The sequence below is a fragment of the Zonotrichia albicollis genome, chromosome 11, assembly GCF_047830755.1.
Source record: "Zonotrichia albicollis isolate bZonAlb1 chromosome 11, bZonAlb1.hap1, whole genome shotgun sequence".
In the NCBI taxonomy this organism is placed as follows: domain Eukaryota; kingdom Metazoa; phylum Chordata; class Aves; order Passeriformes; family Passerellidae; genus Zonotrichia; species Zonotrichia albicollis.
In genome coordinates this window covers 10,851,979-10,874,180 of record NC_133829.1, presented here as the reverse complement: position 1 = coordinate 10,874,180, position 22,202 = coordinate 10,851,979, and the positions used below count along the sequence as shown (strand labels likewise).

The window sequence follows — 22,202 nt, the reverse complement described above, 5'->3', positions numbered from 1 at the left end:
ACATTTTGTGTGTGGAGTTCTCTTGCCATCCCTGGACCTCAGTGTGTGTGGCTGCAAGTCTGCTTTTAAATTCACTAGCAAATCCCATAAAATATTGGACTCAACTGGGGCATAAGGTGTCAAATGCTGAGCTCCCAGGCACAAGAGAAAAGCCAGGTGAAGGTACCCAGAGAACTCATTGAGACTGCTGGGAGGGCACTTCTGCTGCTAACAGAAGCAGAACAAGGTGTCTTGAGTTTGTTTCACTTCTTCTGGTAAGTCAGGCACATCTAAATATCAAAATCACAAAATTGCAGAATGATTGAGGTTGAATTGGACCTAAGATCGTCTGTTTCAAGCCCCCCTGCTTAAGCAGGGCCACCTGGAGCCACTCAAGCATTCAGGAAATCACTGACCTGAGCTAGGACCCTGGACTGAGTGACAGTAAAAATGATTATTCATGCTTAAAATCCTTCCTAAAAGAACTTTCAGATTAGGTGGGTCTTCTAGCAGACAGGTGAAGTCTTCCTTCTACCCAGACTGAGGGGAGTTTAGATATCCAGCTACTCTTTTTATTGCAGCACTTACTTCTCTTTGACAAGCATAGAGTGCACATCTCAAACAGTCCTTCTCTGTTCAGATCCCAGAGGATCTCTGCTGCTCCTAATGCACAGCGTACGGTTCTCCGTGCGAGCCTTTCATCTGAAATGACATCACGATCAAAGGCAAGGTTAGACAGAGTGCAACACACTGAGAAAGTCATGTGATATTTCAGAGCTGCTTCATTACTGGGACGACAGTTCAGAAAGTACTTGAAAATGACATTTTACTATACATGATATGTTCCATATTACAAGCATTCCTTGCCAGTCCCTGCTGCTTCAGTGAAACTGTAGTACTGGGTAAAAGACTGGATTTGCTCTTCTACAGGAATCAAACTCCAGGTAGAATTGCTCCCGATACTCTGAGGGAGGGGATACGTCTCAAAAGTCTCCAACTACAAAAGGTATTCTAGACCAAGAGGAACAGAATATCACATAGGACACAAAGCAAGATCAGTTGTCAAAAACATACTTTTTGTCACATTTCATATGAAAACCATTTAGAAACCTGTCATCTCACCTTGATGGCAGGAGGAAGGAGAAAATGTTTGCCCTGAAACTGGCTGACAGAATGGACAGCTTTATGATGTTGGCTTCTAATACAATCTTGCACAAATGCCACCCAGCCAACAATCAGCAGTTTCTATCTAAACCCAGTACTGGAGCCTTTACACTCCTCCTTGTGTTCTCTGAAATATAGTCTAACTTGCTTTGCACAGAACAATAACTAACCTGTACTGAAGCTGCACTTCACTATTTAAGTAGTTGTTTGTTTTTTCACCAAGTCCTTCCAATGATGGCTTCTCTCCTGAACAGCTGCTTTGTAGGATACTCCAGCCCCACTTCCCTCTGCAAAGTGGAGTCAGGATCAGAGAAGCTCAGCTTCAAAATGGGAGACTGCACCTTTGTTATGTCCCAGTCTCACCCCCAAGCTTGTCACAGCATGAATGACAAGGCAGAACCTTCTCCAGGATGCTTCCCTATTAAGTCCTTCCTATCTAGCATGGGCTCCTCCCTCTCATCAGTGTAACTCAGGTTGTCACAAATGTAACATTTGTCTCTACGAAAATTTCCCCAGAACTCCATCAAACACCCATAAGTAGCTTGTCCATAACAAAGTCAGGGAGAGCAGTGGGACAACAGACCCAAACCAGGGGTCTGAAAGCAAATCTGGAAAACTGACAGAAACCAGCAGAGGATCCATGTCTAAATGCCACTCATGCCTTTGAAAATCCCCTCAGCTGTTAGGCCTATTTAATCCTTGCTCTCTGCTCAGACATTACCAAAGTCGCCAGCTCTGATGTGTAACATTCACCCTGTAGACATGGGGAAGACCCATGGCATCACTGGACAACACACCAAATCCCCTAATCCCAGCCCTACAGACACTGACTAGCTAATGCCTCCTGATGCCAACAGAATTCCAACCAATAACCACAAACTTACGAAGTCCCTTTTTAAAGAATTTCTCTACTTATCCAGGGTTACAGAATCTGTTTCCATTTTGGGGGTTACTGTCCTCACTGAGTTTTTCTGCTGTTATGGTTGTTGTTTTAAAAGAAAGCAATTCTGGAATACTAATAAGTCTATGTGAATTCTTTTCCCCCTAAGATTATTACAAACGTTGACATTAAATGTACTAGCCTGAACCCAGTTTCTGTCTGATTTAATAAATTTATGCCAGCCAACCAGCAATTTTTTTTAATTAACCCTGGAGGTTAAATGGAAGTTTACTAAAATGAGAATATGTTAAATGAATAATTTCTCTTGCCTTCTTTCACGAAGTCTCTCTCTTACCCCAATAATCAGTTCAGCTGCAAAGAGATCAATAAGGTCTTTCAATTCAATGAGTAGAAGGCATACATTAAAAGGTTGGTAACAAACCTGATATACTGGAGAAGATATTTCAGCTTTTATGGGTTTTTTTGACACTAAATCTATCTGCTAAAAATTCTTGAGAAAAGGTTACTGCCCATACACTAATATTGCCAAATGGCATAATTTGTTAGCAGTGCTTGGGAAGATATCCTGGCATTTATCCGTAAACACAATTTTTGTCTGTTAAATCCTCATTACAGAAGAAAGCACACTTTTAATCTTAAAGCAGAAAACAGCTTCAGAAGCCAACCATTGTTGGCTCTTACTATGCCATAAATGAGCACAGCAGGTTATCCTTTCCTAGACTGTAAAATCCCAGTTGAATTCAGCCCTCCCACCTAACAGCTCACCAGGCACGGTGTGTGCAGCCCAACACCCTGCACACACCCCCTTGTCACTGCTGTTAGGGACCTGTCTCTACACAGGAGCTGGGTATTGCTCACCCCAGGAGCGGTCACTCACAACAGTTCAGTGCAGGTCATGCTTGTGAGCTAAGATTAAATTTACCATGATTTAGTGTCAGTCTCACTGAAGGACATTGAACAGTATAAAACCCTTCAGTTGTGTCCCCTTTTGGGCTGTAATTATACCAATAGCTTTAGATCATTAAATGTACCCATCATCATACTTCTATCGATCTCAAGCCAAACGTGCAGGCTCCCAGGGAGAAGGAGTGAGTTTTTAAGAGAGTTGAACTGGAACAAGGACTCAATCACAGCATCCATGCAGAGCAGCAGAGCTGAGCTGTGCAGCTCCCAGCAGAGCAGCCAGCGTGTTTACATCCACTGCAGGAGGATGCGTTCCCAGAATTTCATGCCGCAGAATCCTCTGCGTGGATTGAAATCCTCAGAGACACAGAAGTCTTGGTTTATTCCTGTGATACTTCAGTAAAACAGAAATCACCTGGCAGATGCTTCTAGTCATGTTTGGCAGGAATTTACTAACACTGGTTCAGTTCTCATCACAGTCTTGCGTTCTTCTCAGTGGCCCCATTTAGTTCTTGTTAAGTAAACACAACTAGCACTCAGGAAAGTGCTCAAAGTAAAGCGCTTTATATGAGGTGCCTGACTGAAATAAGCATTTCAATTAGATTCATTAAGTAAGTTATTACTTGCTAATTGAATAGCAACAGACTGCTAAGGATCACTTACTGAGGTCTAATAAGTATGTAAGAGTGAAATCTACTCTTCATGTAATTCCATCAGCAATAAACTAGTATAATTAGCTTCTTACTAACAAACTTAAATTGTGGGGAATGTTGAGGCAGATAATTGGCACTTAGGAAGATACCTATAGCAAGTTAGTGGGGTATCAATTAACATACTTATGAAATGTCAGTTTAAACTCTGAACAAATAATTTATACCAATGGGCTTGGGTACTTACTTAAAAGCTATTTAAATGCTTAAAGTTTCCTGTTCAGAAAAAAAAAATTAAAACAAGTCCTCTCACTGCTCTTTTAAAAAAATTATTACATATGCTTCATTTCCAGGTGCATAACCTATGAATTACCTTCAATAACCATCAGTAAGGACTCTGGGGGTGCTGGCTATAAATCCTCACATGTGAGTGGTTCAAGAACCTGTTTTCCCAGGCTGCTGTCTGCTCAGGAGCATGCTTGCCTTTCACCCCTCGCTCTCTCACACCATCTGAAGCCTATTTAGCAACCTATTTTCACAAAATTGTGCTTCCAAAGGAGTATTAATCATCTGAGAAACAGCTAATTCCTGCTCCCTGCACTTTCAGACTCAACCATCACAGGACCTCACTCTACTTTGATAAAATTAGGGTTCATACCCCATGACTGTGAAGTCTCATTTTTTTTACATAGAGAATCTGAGGCACCAAAGCAGCAACTTTTGTCCAGAGATGACATGGAAAGACCTCATGGGATCAATTCCTTCCCCAGGAGCTAGTAGATAAAGCACCTTTTTATGTCATTTGGACCAACCAACCTGAGTGAGGGAACAACACAAACATAGTAATTGTCTAGTCAGGAGAAGCAGCAACATAACCAACATTCGTGCCTCTAGTCCTGGGAGCTTACCATAGCTCCATCTTTTCCTAAAGATATTCTCCAGATGTTCTGGAAAGTCTTCATGTTAGAAACTGAAATCTGTGTGCTCTCTGACTTAATATGCAGCTTGGCTGAAGGAAATGAAGCATTTTGCAATGGCACAGTGTGTATGGAGCACTTCTGTTTGCATGCAAAGCCTGAGCCCTCAAACCCAACAGAGGCCTTGGGAGGAAGGCAAAAACTCCCACTTCAGGGAGCAAGGGCAGCTGGTGGCGGCAGAGGTGTTGGGCTGGAGCCTCAGTGCAGGTGGGGGCAGAGGCACCAGAGGAGGTGGGAGGATGCCAGGGCAGGAGAGCTGAGGACAGCACACAAGAGTCCCCAGCTCGGCACACCAGGCTGTGGAGCAGACAAGGTGCAAGGGAAGGGGAATACAGGACTGGAGTCTGAGCTGGGTGAGGACAGGAGGGCCAGGAAGCAGGAAGCTATTGGCAAGGGTAGTAGTACTTGCCATTTAAAGGGTATATGTGCAAACCAATTTTAGAAACTTCTATTTTAAATTGGGTTCACCCCTCCCCCTTCCCCACATACAGAAACACACACTGATCCATCATCCATTTTAAAAAATTGTCAGCATATCCCTGTCAGCTAGCTGTGATTTTTTTCAGCTATGCCAGCAAAAGCCCTAATGTAGACACAGATATAATATGAGCAAAAGGGGGGAAAAAACTTTATTTTTGCCAATACAGCTTCTTTTGCTCAGGCAACTGATACAAGTTATATTTTTGCAGTTTTTTTTTTTTTCTAGTGTGAGCTTCTGTACTCTAAGTGATTGCACTGTCAGTGCAGCTGTGCACTAGGTTCAAAAAAGGTGTCCACAAGACCTTAAATTGTGTTGGGGAAAGGACAGGACCCAGCTCTGTGAAATCCTGTCAGTGCCTGGAGCTCATAGGCATGGATGCAATAAAAATACAAAATAATACAGAATTTCAAGCCCTCTGTTCCCAAGCTCCAGAGTAATGGCAGTCAAACTTTCCTCACTTCCCAACCCTCCCAAGAAGCAGCTTCAGCCCAATGCAGCACTGCAGGTAATCAGTGTCTTCTTAGAGTAAATTACATCCTAAAGCTTAGAGCTGCTTCACTGTCCAGAAGCTGAGAAGTATGAGAAGGACTTTTCTGTTCTGTATGAATGGAACAAAACTTGAGCATCTGGGGGAAAGGCAATCTCAAATTATAAATAATGCAGAAACTCCAACATACCTTTTAAAGCCTCAGTCCCCTTATAATTTAATGTTTGAAATGCTATGCTATTCCTTTGGAAGCTTTTCTCTCTCCACTGCTGATGATGGTCCATCTTCTTAGACACTTGAATAATGTCTCTCTTCCTCTAGTAACACCTTTTTTGACTGCTGCTCATGCATAGTAATGCTAATAATCTTGCAGCTTTCAGCAACATTTTTCTTCCTTTAAATGAAAGCCTGGTATTATGCAGGCTGTTTTGTTCAGTACCTTGTCTCCTGCATGCCCCTTTCACTGCACAGGGTACCTGTGTACATACAAATGTCTGTTTACTGCTGCCCATTATGAGCTGTTCATGTTCCATTTAGCAGCACGCAGGAGAATGGGACTAATTGATTACCTATATTGTATCAATTTTAGCAAAGCATAAATGATACAGTCAAGATTAGCTTGTCATTATATTCACTATTTTACACATCTATACCTAAGCATAATCCCTCCCAAAAGAACTTATACCATCATTAACCAGGGACCTTGTGCATGTGAAATGGACTTGATATCCAGCAAATTATACAGCAGATAATACCATGTGCAGTCAAGTAGAAGGATATATTTTATACTACCTGACAACCACAGAGTTTTACAGTTCTTTCCTTAGAGAGGATGAATTCAGATCCTATCGCCTCCTAAATTTAATAACGTAAATATAGACAACAGATAAGTATTAAGCTCATTTGTCAAGGAAAACCAGGCAATTCACCTCAGGTCATGAAGCAAGAAAGGACAAAAAAAGCCAACAGAATCCAAAATTTAACTGTTAGTCTGGTCCTATAACTGGTGGGACCACACTAATGTGCTTTGTGCTTCTAAGTTATTTTTAAGCACCTTCTCAGTCATCATTAAATGTTAAAAGGATCTTGTATCTTTTGGAAAGGGTGCAGTTGAAGATCCTGGCTATTTCCAAAGCTTCCTGAAATAGAAATCCTCACGTGTAAATGGCCAGTATAGAATTACAACTGCATTTTATATAAATAATTCTGGTAGGAAACCTGGACTAAAATCATTCTAATGACTTTGATACAAGTGCACAGTTGGTCTGTGAACTTGCAGCCACTGCAAAGAGTAATCACGTTAATCTGAACACTATTCCAATGGCAGCTGACAACGAAATGAACACCAAAGCAGTCAGCTCTGGCCTCTCCTGCTTATTTAACCAATGTTCCTGCTGCACTCAATATTATCACTGTAAAATCCAGAGAGAACCCTTCTCCTTAAATATAGTCTGGAAACAAAGTCGTAGGCTGCATTCTCAGAAGCAGTCACACACTATTAAAACAGAAGGAAAAAAAAAAAGCAGCAAATTATAAACAAGAGCTTAGAATAAAGGTGAAAAACAGAGACACCTTCAGAACATTGAACATGATTACAGCAAGTGCCATCATTTGCTTTCCCTTTGAGTTGGTGTTAACAAGTATAGCATTTTACTTGTCTTTGTTTACCAGGAGAACATAAATACTGCATAAACTACATCTTCTTGCCAAGTAAGCTTTGTCTGCAGGATGGCAGTTTGTTCTAACTATGCTTACACTTTCAAGGAGTTGAAAGCTCAGTGGCTGAGCAGGAAAAATGTGGAATGCTATATACATATGAAATGCATTCTTCATTATAAGTACTTGAGAAACCTTAAATATCTCAGCTAGAGATTGCCCAGAGGTCTGCACTGCTCATCAGAATCTATCTCCAACAAGTATTTCATGAAACACCTGAATTTGGAGCCTAGATCCTAGTCTAAATAGAGGCTTCCTAAAGGATTTAGAGCCACCCTTCCTAGGAAGAGGATCATAAAAGCTCTCAGGTGTTTCTGAGGTGCCAATGCACCTAGACAATCCAGCAGTGCCCTGCATAGCCCTTCTGTGTGCTCTGGCTTCCCCAATTTTCCCCAGAGAAGCCCCTCTTCCTCGTTACAGAGTGGCTGCCCAGAGCTCTGCAGGCTCCCTTCAAGGAGCCAGCTGCCCCAAGCCTTGATGCACTAGCCCCAAAGCAGCTGGGATCCTGGTGAAGCCTTCCTGTCCTGGGCACAGCATTGCCAGGCAGGGCTGTGTAAACACCTACGAGCTTCACAGGGCCACCCAGCCAGCATGGAACAATTTTATACAAAAGAGCTTCAAGATGGCTCTGAATGGAGAGCCACAGCACTGAGTGGGCTCCTTGTGGATATTCTTGCAGAGCACACATAACTGATTACAGGGAAGGCTCTTGCATTATTGTGTGCTATTTTGTGGGGATAGAAAAAAAGCCCCTTTTGTCCTTAGCTTCCCACCAGGCAGGCACAGGGGCTTCAGCCAATTAAGCATGAGTTGATCTAAACTCAACTGTTTCAGTCTGCCTATGATGGGCTGGTTCTGCCTCCAGAGCTGCAAGCTGGCTGGAGATCTGTTGTTAGGACCTCTGGATTGGGAGGAAGGAGGAACAGTTTTTACTGAGTTTGTGCAAAAATGGAGCTGGGCTTATGAAAAAAATTATATCAAAATTTGTCTTTCAATTAACCCAAGGACGAAATGCCCTGAGTGCATTTGCCTTCCTTGATCAACCTAATTCTGATTTCCCATTTCCCATGGAAGCAAAACAGAAGAAACTATACACCTAAGCCTGGCTCCTCTATCTAATACAAACTGGGCTGTACTCCACAGATTGCTGGATGAAAAATTAGCATCAAGTACCAGCATGCAGTGTGTAACATCTGGAAAAAAAATTACAGAGCCATCTTCATTATATTTTAGAAGAGAAACCTGTAAATTGCAGAAGGTATAAGAAGAAATTCTAACAGATTGTACATTGTCAGGGACTCTATCTCCAGCTGAGGAAAACCTGATAATAAAGCACACTATCACCTCAAAGTTCAGACATCAGCAGAAACAAGGCAGCCCCCATGGAGAGCTTCCATGCAATATGGGCTTTCAAAATGGCAGATCCCCACAGGTAGAAAAGAAGTCTGGATGCTTTGGAGAAAGTCTGAAAATGTTTAAAGGATCAAGGTATAGCCTTGGGTAAGATATTCCTTTTTTTGTATCTTTGGGGGACATTTTCCTTGTTTTGTGCATTACATAAAAGAGAGTGAGGACACTTTACTTACAATAATATCCTCGATAAGCATATATTCTTAGGAGAATAAAATGAGGATGATTAGAAAGCAAAAACAAAGGAGACAGAAGGAATTCTAGGGACAAAATGTTCTTGACTGGCTGTGGAGAAAAAAAAAAATCAAGAGCTGCAAAACAGCAGCCCCTGTTATTTGCAAACACGTACCAAGGAGGCTGAGAATAGATCCAATGACAGCTGCAGCCTAATTGATAGGAGACTCGCCTAACAGGTTGTCAGACTGCTGTGTGGCTCCAGTCCAGGCCACGTTGCTGGAGGCACAATGTTAGAAATACTGACAAACGTTTACTAAAAATAAATAAAAAATATTCCAGGGCAAAGGGAAATATGGCTCCAAGTGACTACTTGCAAAATTGTGTTAGATCTCTAGGAAAGAGGAAAGTAAGCGGCAAAATGTGTGAGAGTCCCCCCAGGGCCTGCAGGACAGACGCAGGCAGCCTGCCAAGGCACTCCAGGATTGTGCTGCCTGTCAGGAACGTTGGCTCTGGGTGTGCTGAGAGCAGCTCTCCACAGAGGCAACAAAAATAACCACCAGATCAGCAAAGAGCACAATCAGGAGAGTTGACTAGCTGCAAAAGAAAATTGTATTAGATGTATAGAGATGGATCTATTTAATGGTAGGAAGGAAACCACAGGGTAAGTCTTTGAGCTCTTTTCTTACCAGGAAAAGGATGTATGGTTTCCTTGGCCAGTAGGGATGGGGAGAACTATGAGAGAGTTGAAAGTGGCTTAGGTACAGCCCTCAGCCCATCTCATGCAATACACTGACAGCAAGTCACATTTGGGAGTCTTTGAATGCATTCAGCTACATGCTAGGACAGAAGGCTTGAAAGAATCCTTGGTCTTGAGCTCCCAAGGCAGCAAGACATCCAAGTAAGCTGCAGAGCAGAGAGGTGAACAAGAGAAAGCTAAAGCAGAAGGAGGAGGGGGAAAGCGAGAAGCCACATGGATGAAAGCCTGTTAGGACTGTGAAGGCTGCTCTCTTTGAAGGAGATCCAACCTTGGTAAAGCTGAGATTATGTGGGAGGAAAACAATCTTCTGAAGGTAACACCTAACATTTTAAGAGGCACCTAGGGCAGGAATATTGCTGTGCATGTGTGCTCAGAGGAACCATGGGACATGAGTACACAGTCCCTCTGGATTTACCAGGACTACTGATCAGACAAGTCAAGTCAATGCCTGAAGAGAGCTGAGAAAAACAGCACTGGCTGAGTTCTCCATCTCTCCTTGTTGTCTTGGGATTACTGCACTTGACACTTCTCTGTTAATCTCTGGTGATAATCAGCAAATTAACACATTCAGAATTCATTCCCCATAAAATACTTCATTAATTTCTACAGAAAGGAACTTGGGAACAAGCATTTTCTTTACTTGGTCATACCCTGATATTAGTTTCTGTTTCTGAGAATGTCCAAAAATGTTGTGAAATACCCATAAAAAATGTTATGCAGAACAAACCAAGTAATTTGAAATAACAATAAGCTTATAAACTTCCCTGTCTTCATACACTGCAAAAGAAAGGCAAAATGCAGCCAGGAATCATTTGCTGCTCTCTCCTTCATGGAAATTGACATTAGGTCTTTATGATCCCTGAATCAAAACTCCGAGGCACTGAGTTTTTCCACAGCAACAAGAGATCTAACAGAGGGCCACCATGAAAATCAGTGGAGAAGCCATATGGCTAACAGGATACATTCAATATATGCTCCTCAGCACTGAACAAATCCCTAGGTAGCTAAGGAGAACACAAAAATTACTCACGAGTCAGGGCACTCTGGATGAGTGGAGCTCACTGCAGCCAAGGGTGCTGCCATGTGACAGTGAGGCACTGTCAGAAATGGGTTTCAGAGGTAGATTTCTGCAGAAATCTGAAATCCCAGCCTCCTCATCACAATCTCTCCCTGAATACCAAAAGCTACGAGACACTTCTCCTTTACTAGCTGTTTCCAGTATGGAAAATAGGGAATAACAAACAAGAAACTCAGAGCAAGAATCATGAAACAAAAAGTTACTAATAAATGGAGCCAAAATTCTCAAAAGTTTTATGCTTTGTGGATGCCTGTGTACATACAAATACCCAGTTTATGCATGCTGATAGATCAGAAGACTGTCTGATAATTACAGGAGGAGGTGAGCCGATTTGCAAGCTTTACAACCAAATCACCTCTGGATTGTGCACATTCTGAGAGTATCAAATTAAGAGAATTAAATCACACAAAACTTTGCTACACATTCACAGCCCCAGATCTGACTTAATCTATTACTTGTCCCCTCTGCTGTTAACTGCAATGAAAACTCAGTCCCTCAGCCATGGGGAATGTAAAATCCTGTGGAGGGTTCACCTTCTGCTTCATGAGGCCCAGTACTCAGCACAGTCCAAGGTGCTGTGTGGGAGAGAAGGCTGTAGACAGAACCACCATTTCTGTATTTTTATGAAAAAGGCTCCCTGAAGAGTATCCTTGCATCACATTACTGTACAAATGGTACTACAGCTTTTGCTGGAAAACAAGCATCTCAATTTTTCACATGAAGTTTTTTCCCCCCTTATAAAAGCCTCCAACTTGGACTGGGTGAAATTTAGAAGCACGATCCCCTTATTGACCTTAATAGAAACAAGATTGAGCTCTATAATAAGCTTTTATTTAAAGCAGACAAGCTCTTTTGTAGTGTGTTTTTGTAACTTCACTAGACCTTGGAAAGCATTAACCTGTTTTGAATTCGCAACACTACTCTTTAAATAGTGGACTCTCACCCCAGAGAGTAAGGATGCTGGAACACTGACCTCCTGCATCCAGGGACTTTGATCATGAGTTTGCATCCCAGAACTGAAGGTCAGGTTTAGATCTCAGCTCAGTATATGAGCACATAGTGGGAGTGAAGAGTTATTTTCTAGGGCACATGAGTCAAATGCTCCATGCTGATAGAGAAAATGGTATGGTTACTGAATGTAAAGGAGTTGCTGCTTCTTTACAGCCAGCCCACTTCAACAGAAACCTCTGCAGAAAATAATGTGGAACACTTTCTTACTGAGCAACCTACTGAAAGATCTTGTTTATTGACAGGGAGCAAGAGATGTGAGATAGCAGAGCACAGGAATATGCAAATATGGTTTGGGGTTTTACCATAAAAACTTCTTTCTGTTTTTAAATGGAGCAAACTGTAGTTAGTCTATTTCCCCAGACAGCACAATCAGAATTTTTGAAATTCCATTAATTATTCATAAATTGCATCTGTGTCATCCCAAGAAGCCCATCTAGGCACAGTGCTCGAAATTCAGAAAAGGGCTGCACATGTCAGAAGGGGATCCAAAGCCCCATACACCAAACTGCCAGAGCACAGATATGCACATTTGAAGCTCCATCCCTTATTGGAGCATAGATCCTGGATGAAGCTGCAGGAATCTTCAGCAGGGCTTCAACACTCAGAGTGACACAGCCATCTTCTGTACAGTTTTTTGAGCTTTCAGGCACTCACCTGGGCTCCTGCTCTGTTGCAACCAACCAGCATTTGATTCACCTTTCACATAAAGAAAAGTGTTTCCTACTCTGCTTTCAGCAGTATAGTTTATAATTAATTTACAACTCAAGTGATTTGAGTTTCAGTTACCATTATTCAAGGCTGACATACAGCAGGCATTGGCACCATAGGTCAAGGCCATTTGTTGACCATTCCTGATGCCCTCCAACGTAGCAACAGAACTGCTCAAGATCATCCTCTCTGCAATTTGAGAACTGCAATTTCCAACAGTGTTCCTCCAGCAGGTTCACACTTTCCTTTGGCTATGACAGTAAAACTCATCTCTGTGGGATACTACCCAGGACAAAACTGTGCAAAGAACTCCCCAGAGGCACAGTGCCTTGCAGCCCCGCTGTCTGTGCTAAACACATTTCTAGCATTAAATCCAAATCCCTGCATAGATGACAAGAGCAACAAAAAACCCAACTTCCGTTTTAAACACCCTAAACAGCCCCCTGTAGCCCAAGTGACTGCTGTTGGGAGGCAATAGAGGATACAATATACTATTCACAACAGACAATTATTTCAGGTTCTATTTGGAGGCACATGAAGGAAGGGGAAAAAAATTATACAGCAGAGCACTGCTGCCATATCCTGCAAGATCATTAGCACAACATTCTACCTTTGTCCTTTAGCACTTTTAGGATCAATTCCTCAGGTTTTACTAAAGCAAACAGACTGTAAAACTAAGCCCACATCAAGTCCTTACTCACTATCATAAACATTTTCTTTCACCAGAAAGGACCTGTACTACCAAGGACACCCTAACCAGCAAACCACCCTCTCTGCACACCACTGCAATGGCCTCAAAGAAGGCACTGGGCAATGCTGGATCAGAGCCTTCCTTCATTCCTCCAGAGTCCTGTATGCAGTGACTAAAAGTTGTATATTGCCCATCAATGTTTTGGCATCAACTGCAGGGCTGGAGTCAAACAGCTTTTGTTTGACTGCTGTTCACCCCCCCCCCCCCCCCCCAATTAGTGGTTTTCTTAATCATGCGAATAACAGTTGTTTTGTCAAGGAGCATTTTTTAATTACTATCAATTCAAATAAACACTTTGCCAATCCTTCAAGCCATGCAAAACAGGCAGGTCACAACAGTTTCAGGGCACTCTTTTATACTTACTGCTATTGGAAAGGATGCTTTACCTGAATTGTTGGTATTGAAACTCTTGCTGTTTAAAATGTTCAGCAAGAAAATGTCTTCCTCACAGGTGCTGCAACACCAGAGATTACATGTTGGTTAACAACTTCAAGTGCCACATAGGAAGATTAAGCATATGTACTAAACATAATTTGTACAGCTTTGGTCTTATAAGGCACACCTAACAGCCCATTAATGATCAAGTTGTCACTGTTATTATTTACTAAAAGCAAACACTGTGTCATGGTACAAAGGGAAATAAGATCTACTCCTTGTCCCAGTAAGTTAGAAAGATTCAATCACTTGGCTTCAATGAAGAACTCAAAGGGGCCAATGAAGAGGTGAGTGACACTTGCTGTAGACCATGCATGAAAACATTCAGTGGCAGAGAGTGCCTTGGAAAGCTGTAAGGCTATAAAAACAGAGGTGTAACCTTCAACGCACATTAATCCTAACCAGTTTGACTGACAGTAAAGTACCAAGCACTAACAATACAAGAAGCCTGAAACTGTGAGAAGACAGACAAGCCCTCACCAATCTGCCTGGTCCAGCTTCCTGGCTTTTAAACTCCATCCCTGTAAGCCTTTGTGATGGCCCAGGTTGACTGACTTTGAGAGGAGTGCTCGTGGCTTAGGCAGATATTAGACTGCAGGTGAAGTGAAGAGCAGTAATGGCCACAACCACCTACATCCCAACAGGATCACCAGCTACTGCTTTTGTTTGGCCCAGTTTCATCAGGATTATTGTGTAAAGGAACAGCATAGAGGGTTTCAGAGGAAAGATAACCAAGAAATTCAGGTCCTTTCTGCATGACCTCAGCAACATTCTCTGCCCTGCATGTGTTTCAGTCAATTACTGGTAAACGAGGGCCAACCTGAAGGACAACGTGCTGTGTGATAACCCAGTGAGCAGTCTCTCATTTTGAAGGTGTCCCAGATTGTATGTTACACATGGTAACAGACCCATTTGAACATGCTAAGTTTAATTTTGTTTCACACGTCTGTTTTTTACTGTCTCACATAACAATATGATTACGAGTCACCCTTTACCACATGGATATGTTCCATCTTTCTATACTACAGTAGTAACTTACTGTGTATAGTATGACAATTATGACTGTGTTTCCCAGAAAAATTCCTGAAGAACAAAAACCTGTTAATTATTGAAATTATTTTCTCCATGTGTGTCAATTCACTTAATCCTGTGTACAACCCAGCAAGCTTTAATCCTTCTGCATATTTCTAATTCAGTTATATCACCCTTTTAGCTACTGCATTTGCTCTTAATAGAAATTTTCCCTTGTGGCTCATTTATATTCAAGAGACTATGCAGGTCACCCAGTGCAAATATTTTTGGATCATTGGCAATGTCATTGTCCAGAATCATATTCACTCTATTTCCTCCATTCCCAGAATGAATTTACTAGGTATGGGATGCTGGAAAAAAAACTCTTGCTCTCATTTCATATTTAACTGAAGAAGCAAAAGAGAAAATAAATGAAGTCTGATTTGCATGAAATCATGCATTCTGTACCTTAGAGTTGAACAAGAACACAGACATTCTTTGAGTTCTTTCATGTCTGTTTTCCATATTTAATTCATCTCCTTGTCACCTTCTGTTGAATTAAGGGAATGATACATTAAGTTATCAATAACTTAACATCTTCCACTTCATCTGGCTACTAACCCCACCCTAACAACACTGCCTTCCTTTGAGCTGGAGATGCAGCACTTGTTCTCAGTACTCACAGTCCTTAACAACCAAATGCAATTTAACCTGCTGAAAAATCCACAGAAAGAGGGACAACAGGGAGGCTCATCCTCCCTGCTGGCTTCCCAGCAGAGAGCAACAATGCATTTATATTCTGCAGCTCCTGCTTCAGAGAATATTGTGCTCCCTTGCTCTCTGGTGCACTTTGATCCCCCAGGCAGAGCCTTCTCAGCCACCTCCAAACTCTGCTGCAGAGATAGCCCCAGACAAGCCTGTCTCCTGGAACTGCCAAGCGACAGATCAAAGCCAGAAAATTGCCCTTGTTTCCAGTGCTGCTTCTGCAGTTAACACTTTGCGCTCTCCCCGCCAGGCACTCGAGAGGCCTCTCTGGCTCCTCCAAGTAAAACCTGGAGCCTGAAATCCTGTGGGTGGGAGAGACAGCCTCAAACATACCCCTAAAGGCCCAGCAATCAGATGATGTGCCAAGTTACATGAAATTAGCTCCCTTGTTTCTCTTAAAAGAGACAAAGGAAATGAAAGCTGAGCTGGAAGCGAGGCTGTGTGTACCCCCTATTCCTTACCCGGCCCCTTCTAGACATTATTTACAGCAGCACTGGAAGTGCTGGAGTCTGCCTTTTAGAGCTCACTGAAGAAGGCAGTGGGAACCTTTCCAACGACTCTGTGGCCTTGCTGAAAATTGCTGAGGTTTGGTCTGTGCTCCTTTAAGGCTGCAGTGAGAGTATGAGTGGTGGGACACAAGCTAAACTGAAACTGCTGCTGAAGGAAGGGGTAAGGGGAAGAGACACAACACCAAATTATTCTCAAAGTTGAGAAAATAATACTTTAAAAAAAAAAAAAAAAAAAACCAAACCCAAACACCTTCCAAGCATTTTTTTTTCAACTTTAAAGAGCAGCTGCAGCTGGAGTGGTGCCCAAACTGTGCAGACTCACTCAGCAGACACAGGCTGAATATCACAATAACTTCGGGTATTGATGGTTTTAAGACCTGAGGAGCTGGAAGATAGTCAGTGTTGCCTTTTCCAGCCCCTTAACCCTCAAGTTGCTGCAGAGGCCAAGGAATACCTACTGCCAAAAGAGGCACAGGTTTAATCCTTGCACAGCCAGCTCAGCCCTTCATCTTGCACAGACAGATAACTTGAAAATCCTACAATTCATTGAGCATAGGCTGTCGTGACACAGCATTAAAAACAGACTGGAATGGCTTTACAGCATTTTTCTAAGTGTGTCAATTTGCCATAGCACTCCCTGTCTCTCCATTCTTCTGTAACATGCTGAATGAGATGGCTGCCATTACTGCCATGTGGCAAATTTCTGTGACCTATTCCTATTCAAAAGAATTAAAACAGCTGCGTGAACATAAAATGACATATAATCACAAATGCCTGCAATTTTCAGATAAAAGCAACACACAGAATAACAGAACATTTTTAAATTATATGATTTTGATTTAAAAATGCAGCTTCTTTTCCCTGACTCTGCTACTCAGATGGACAAACTTTACTCAAAGGTAATCTGTTTATTGTGGGTACATATCTGACCATGCTTTTATTTAATGAATACTTTTCTTGAGTATCATGATTTCACATCTCCCATATTAAAAGAGGGGTTGCCTGGTACCACTCTCACCCTGGTGTGAGGGAGAATCCTCAAAAATGACCGTGCAGGAGGAGCAGCACGACTGCAAGACTGCAGCTAGCACAACCTTCAGCAGCAGATGGATTTGAGGGGCATGTTAATTAAATCACTCCAAGCAAGGATAGAATGACACGATGCTGTGCTGTCACCCAAAGCCTCTTACACCCTAGTGAACCAGGTATCACTAGCACAAGTATTGCTTCTGTGGGTTTCAGTGAAGAGTTCGATATATGTTTTCCTACTGCAGTCAGAAAAACACAAATAGCATTTCCTGTACTACTTCCTCTGCTTGGGAGATGGTGTGGAAACTTCATCTGCTTTTTCTGGATATGTAGGGAGAGAAACAAGGAGGTGAATATCTAGAGAGCTGGCAGAAGTGCAGTAAGAGGAAATAAAAGCAAGCCTATAGAAAAGAAAGCAAGAGTAGACTGAATGCCCCAAACTTGCGCAGACAGTGGTCAGTAAACTGAATCGGGTTCTGTGAGAGAGGGGGAGTTAAAACAGCTTTGTGTGGTAAGCACATGCAATGCAAGTCCCCAAAGAAGAAAATCTTCTATGGGTGGCTTTATTTCCTGATTCCAAGGGAACCAGCAGAGCTCAGCAGGATAAGGCAGCAAGGAAGCAAAGAGATTAGTAGAAACTGAACAAAGCAAAAGGACAGGGTGTGAGGCAGTGAGAGAGAAAGATACAAATGAGGAAAGGAATATTATTTTGTAGAGCAATACAGTACTTCGCTGGGTCACAGCCAGTCTGAATGTACCTTAAACTCCTATTTCCCATTCTCTCCCAGCTGGAGAGATAATTGCCTGACTCTAGAAATATATTAATCATTTTTATGTCTGTGATCTCCAATGCCAGTACAAGAAGTGCTGTTAGACAAAGCCATGTCTCACCATAGGCTGCAAGTACAGAACAGGACCCCCTTCCCCTCCTGTATCTGAGATCAGTGTCTAAGAAAAGCACAGGAAACATCAGGAATTCCCAAGGATCAATGGGGTAAGATCTTCCAGTGTTTCAGGCATATATATTGTATTCCTTCCCCAAGACTTTCATAGGCAGCCTGATTTATTAGCCTTAGTCAGCATTATGTCTTGTACACCTGCCAGAAAAGCACAGTAGGATGAAACATCTGGTAAATTTGCTCAAATTCTGTTATGAAATATCTTCAATGCAAGTTTCAGTGAAAAGTAAACAAGTCATTGTCTTTAAAAAGTGCTTTGCTTTGCTGTCAGAAAACCCTGGCAATCAGCAGTAGGCATTAGTCCTCTTTTCAGGGCTGTCAAGGCAGAATAGCTCTCTTGTGAACCACTCTGGACCAGCAGAAGACCATGTGTATCACTGCTAGTTCAGTGACATTTGACTTGTTTGCCAGTGCTGCTGTGGCGCTGCCATGCAGTGACATTTGCTTACACTTTAGGAGCACCTGGGGATGCACAGAGCACATGGAACACAGCAGGCTTGTCCTCCCTGCAAGGCAGGATGCTGAGGAGCCTCCCAGCCCAGCCAGCTCTGAACTGACTCCAGATCTGGGGCAGTTTGACAATGGGCAGGTTCAAGCCTCCCCAGAGCCAGCTTGGGAGTGTCTGACAGCACAGCATGGTGCCTTGCAGATGTCACCAAGTGCAGGCTGTGGTGATAAACAGGTACAGCTCTCGAGCTCCAGGCAAGTAAAGGAGGTACTTTACAAATGCTTCTCTATTCCTCCATGCTGGCTCCACGTGTACACAAATCCACTGGTCCCACATTATTTTTCCATATAGGGCAGAGGCCAGAGGCCATTTTTTCAGTGTCTAAATTGGAACAACACCTACAGAGAACCCGCTCTTCGTTTCTGCAGGTGAGTTCCAGCCCTCCTCAGTCACTTGGGCTGTTTGTGGAGAGAGGTGAATGTCCCCCACTAAAGGACTTTTCGGTGGTGGTTTAATTCCTAAAGAGAATCCTTCCATTCTTATGGTCAGCAACTTTAATAAGTGGCTGTGCTGCAGGAAATAAATGTATTGGTGGATCAAACTACAGTACTTGACTGTATTGATCCACAGGGGATATTTTTTAATTGGTGAGGAGCCCTTACAGAGCCATCTGACTTTCCTACATACCTATGGAGCATGGTATATTTGAGACAGATTTGGCTACAAAAGACCAAATCAAAAAGACAGTGAACACTTTAGAGATCATTACAGAAAACAGAACTGCATTAAGAACTAGTCCATCTGTATAGGAGCAGATACCTACGCTCATGGCAGGTTGTGCACTGAACGATGGTATAGCAGAGAATATGCTTATCTGTGCAATCCACACTACACACTGTCTGCAGTCAACACATTGCTACGTGCGCTGGCATGAGCCATTTGAAACTGATTTTCCATTTACGCCAATTCTCATGTTACACCATGCCAGGGTACTGGAGCTTGGACACTGAACTGAATGAGGCAAATCCCTGCCACCCTCTTTGGCTCAGGGTAACTTCAGGACAACACAAAGCACTTGGAGTAAAACAAGATAAGACATACAGTGAAAAAACAAACCAATTAGAAGTGCCGTCAGAGCTGGAATTTCTCTGGGAATGTGTGATACAAGTGGAGAAGGTTTAAAAGTGCTGCAGACAGTAATGTGGCTGCCAAAAAGAAAGCAGCTGTCAGAGCAGGGAACTTTTTTGGGTCAGGGCTAGTCATAAAGAAGATGACATTTTTCGCAGCTCTCATTTAATCTGGGCAAAGAAGGCTGAGTGGGGAGAGGTGACAGAGACAGGAGCAGAGCTGCAACCGTGGAAGATTAAAACATTTCAGAGTTGTGTTTAGAAACAGTCTGCAAAAGAGGCTTCTGGCAACAGAGAGAAATTTTGGACCAATCCAATAACGGCACCAGTGCTTCTGAGAAATTCTCTTGGACTTGCCAAGAGGAAGTCAGTCAGTCCAGACCAGAACTGATGGGGAGAGGACAGTCCTCTTCTTTTGCAGGCAGGAAAGAGAATGTAAACTACCATGAAGAACAAGACTGAAAGTGGAAAGGTGCAAGGAACCTATAGCTGGAGCTGAGTGAAAAAAAAACACATGAAGCTACAGACAACACCCAACATTTGGAGAAGAGGCACAAGAATGTGAAGGAGTTCATTTGAATGGGATCACAGCATGGATATCACAGGAGTGCCAGAAACAGTGACTTCAGCAATGAAAGAACCACCACAGATACAAAGCAAATGGGTAAAAAACCCTCCCATTTACCAAGCAGGACCCTTCACTAATCCCCACTGTGGGAGGATGTGAATTGTATGCTTGAATAAATAATGAACTGGGAAAGAAAGAAAGAATATGTGATAAATAGTACCATGGAGAAAAGTACAGATCCCAGGGTAAAACACATGCCAAGGTCCTGGTCTCAACAGAGTGAACCAAATGTGGACAGAGGGGAGCAGAGCAGCTGGGGATGCAGAGTGGGGCAGGCTAACTGCTGGGCTGGCAGAGCTCTGCCGGAAACCGGGGACAAAAGTGGGGAGGAGGAGGAAGGATGAGACAGATAACAAAGCTACTGCAGACTGTCTCCATGGGGAAGAGCCAGGACTGGAGGAACCTTGGTCAGCCAGTACACTAAATAGATGTGATAGCCAGTACACTAAATAGTGAAGTGTAACTAAAGTCACCACAATGATAACATAAGGTAGGATTAAAATACTGTCTATTTCACGTTCTGGTGAATTGTGTTTTGAATGAAGTTTTTCTCCCTACCACAAAAAAAAAATATTATTTTTCTATAAGAAAGTAATGTAGCATCTGCTGCATCTGCCATCACACCACACTCAAATAACGTGTCCTGATCATCATGTTTGGAGGAGGCAGACAGCAGCTCCCTGCAAATCTGCAACATGGATAGGGAGCACTTTCAAAATGTTAGAATTACACAAAGGGTTATTGCCTTGCTCAAGACAGCATAATTCCACTCTGCCAAGCAGTGCTAAGAGAGCAGATCAGGCCTGTCACCTACATGCCCATTCTGATATGGCAAGGGACAGCTGCAATCACACTGCCCCGGGCACGCTGCAGGAGCCTCCTTCTCCCTGTACCTCTTCCTCACCTTTCCTGCCCTGCTAGGAAGAAAAGGCCATGAAGTAAACTACAAGAAAGTACAAGCTGTAAGAAGTCTTCCTGCAGGACTGCCAGAATTCACCCTGATCCAATGGATCAGCAGAAATCCAACTTATTCCAGGCTCAGAGACTCTGGGAAAGAGCAGCAGGGGTAAGGATATGGACACAGAATTGCTGGTGAATAACTGTGAGAGGTTTGTGAACAGTGATGTGGAACAGCATTTTTTCTGTGTGACCCATCAATGTGGGAGCCACTTTCACACTCCAGTTGTCAGACTGGGATCTTGCAAGCCCTTTTTTTGTTGCTTTCTCTAGCTGCTATCTCAACTGAACATTATTTTCATTACTTTGCCTATATTTACAGTTTATTCAAATCAATAAAGATAATAATGAATAATCAAGAAAATACAGCAGAGAAAAGAAGAGAAAGCTGGTTTGTGCTCTGAGGGGGCTCTGATCATCATTGGCAAAGTGTTTAGGAGCCCAGTCCCAGCTATCAGGAAGCAACCCCTCAGTCACCAGCCATCCCTCTCCACCCTCCATTCCCTTTGCCATCCTCAGCTTGGGCCAGCCTCTGGTGTTGGGCTCTGAGGGTAGTGACAAGGTAAGTGGGAGGCAGGGTAGAGAATGGAAGGGATGGACAAGTCCATATTTTATCTTGTCTGTTCCTTGTAAAGCTGCCATTGCCTTGCTCTTCATCATTTTCCCCGTCTTCTCCATGGCTTAGAAAGAGCAAGATCTGACCAACACAGAAAAAAATTATAGTGCTTTAGGGATATAATCAATATAAATTAATTAATTTTTTTCCCCCAGGGAAGCACAGGCTCTGTACTTCCTTCTGTCTTTTCTTGCAGCCCCCAGGCCTTTGGTCCTCTGGCAAAAACTCCCCATTGAAGTGCATGGCATTTTCTGGGCACTATATTTTTCAGCATATTCTTTTCAGCAGTGTAATTTTTTTGATAGTCACTTGAATAATCAGCAGTCAGTGTTAGAATACAGCATTGTACACTGACACCCCTAAGCCCCAGGAAGCACCAGAAGATGAAGAGGGAAGCCTGCAGCTCTTCCTGGCCTGATTTTCTTTCCTTGAGAACTGGCTCTTTCTTTCCTGCCTACAACTACCCCACACAGTTGAGGCCAGCCCTAGTTATCTATATCCAGCTCTTGTTCCCATCCCCAATATCATACAACTGGACCATGGGGGCTGCTTAGGCCAGTAAGGGAGT

The 22,202-nt window shown here is 42.8% G+C and overlaps 1 long non-coding RNA gene across 1 annotated transcript in view; it reads right to left on the bottom strand.

The window, feature by feature from the left end:
* Positions 1–22,202, bottom strand: part of LOC113458789 (uncharacterized) — a 117,126-nt gene that overhangs the window by 16,890 nt on the left and 78,034 nt on the right. The window contains exon 2 of the long non-coding RNA XR_003379361.2: positions 568–681. This is a non-coding gene — a long non-coding RNA (uncharacterized LOC113458789). The remainder of the gene's footprint in view (positions 1–567; positions 682–22,202) is intronic.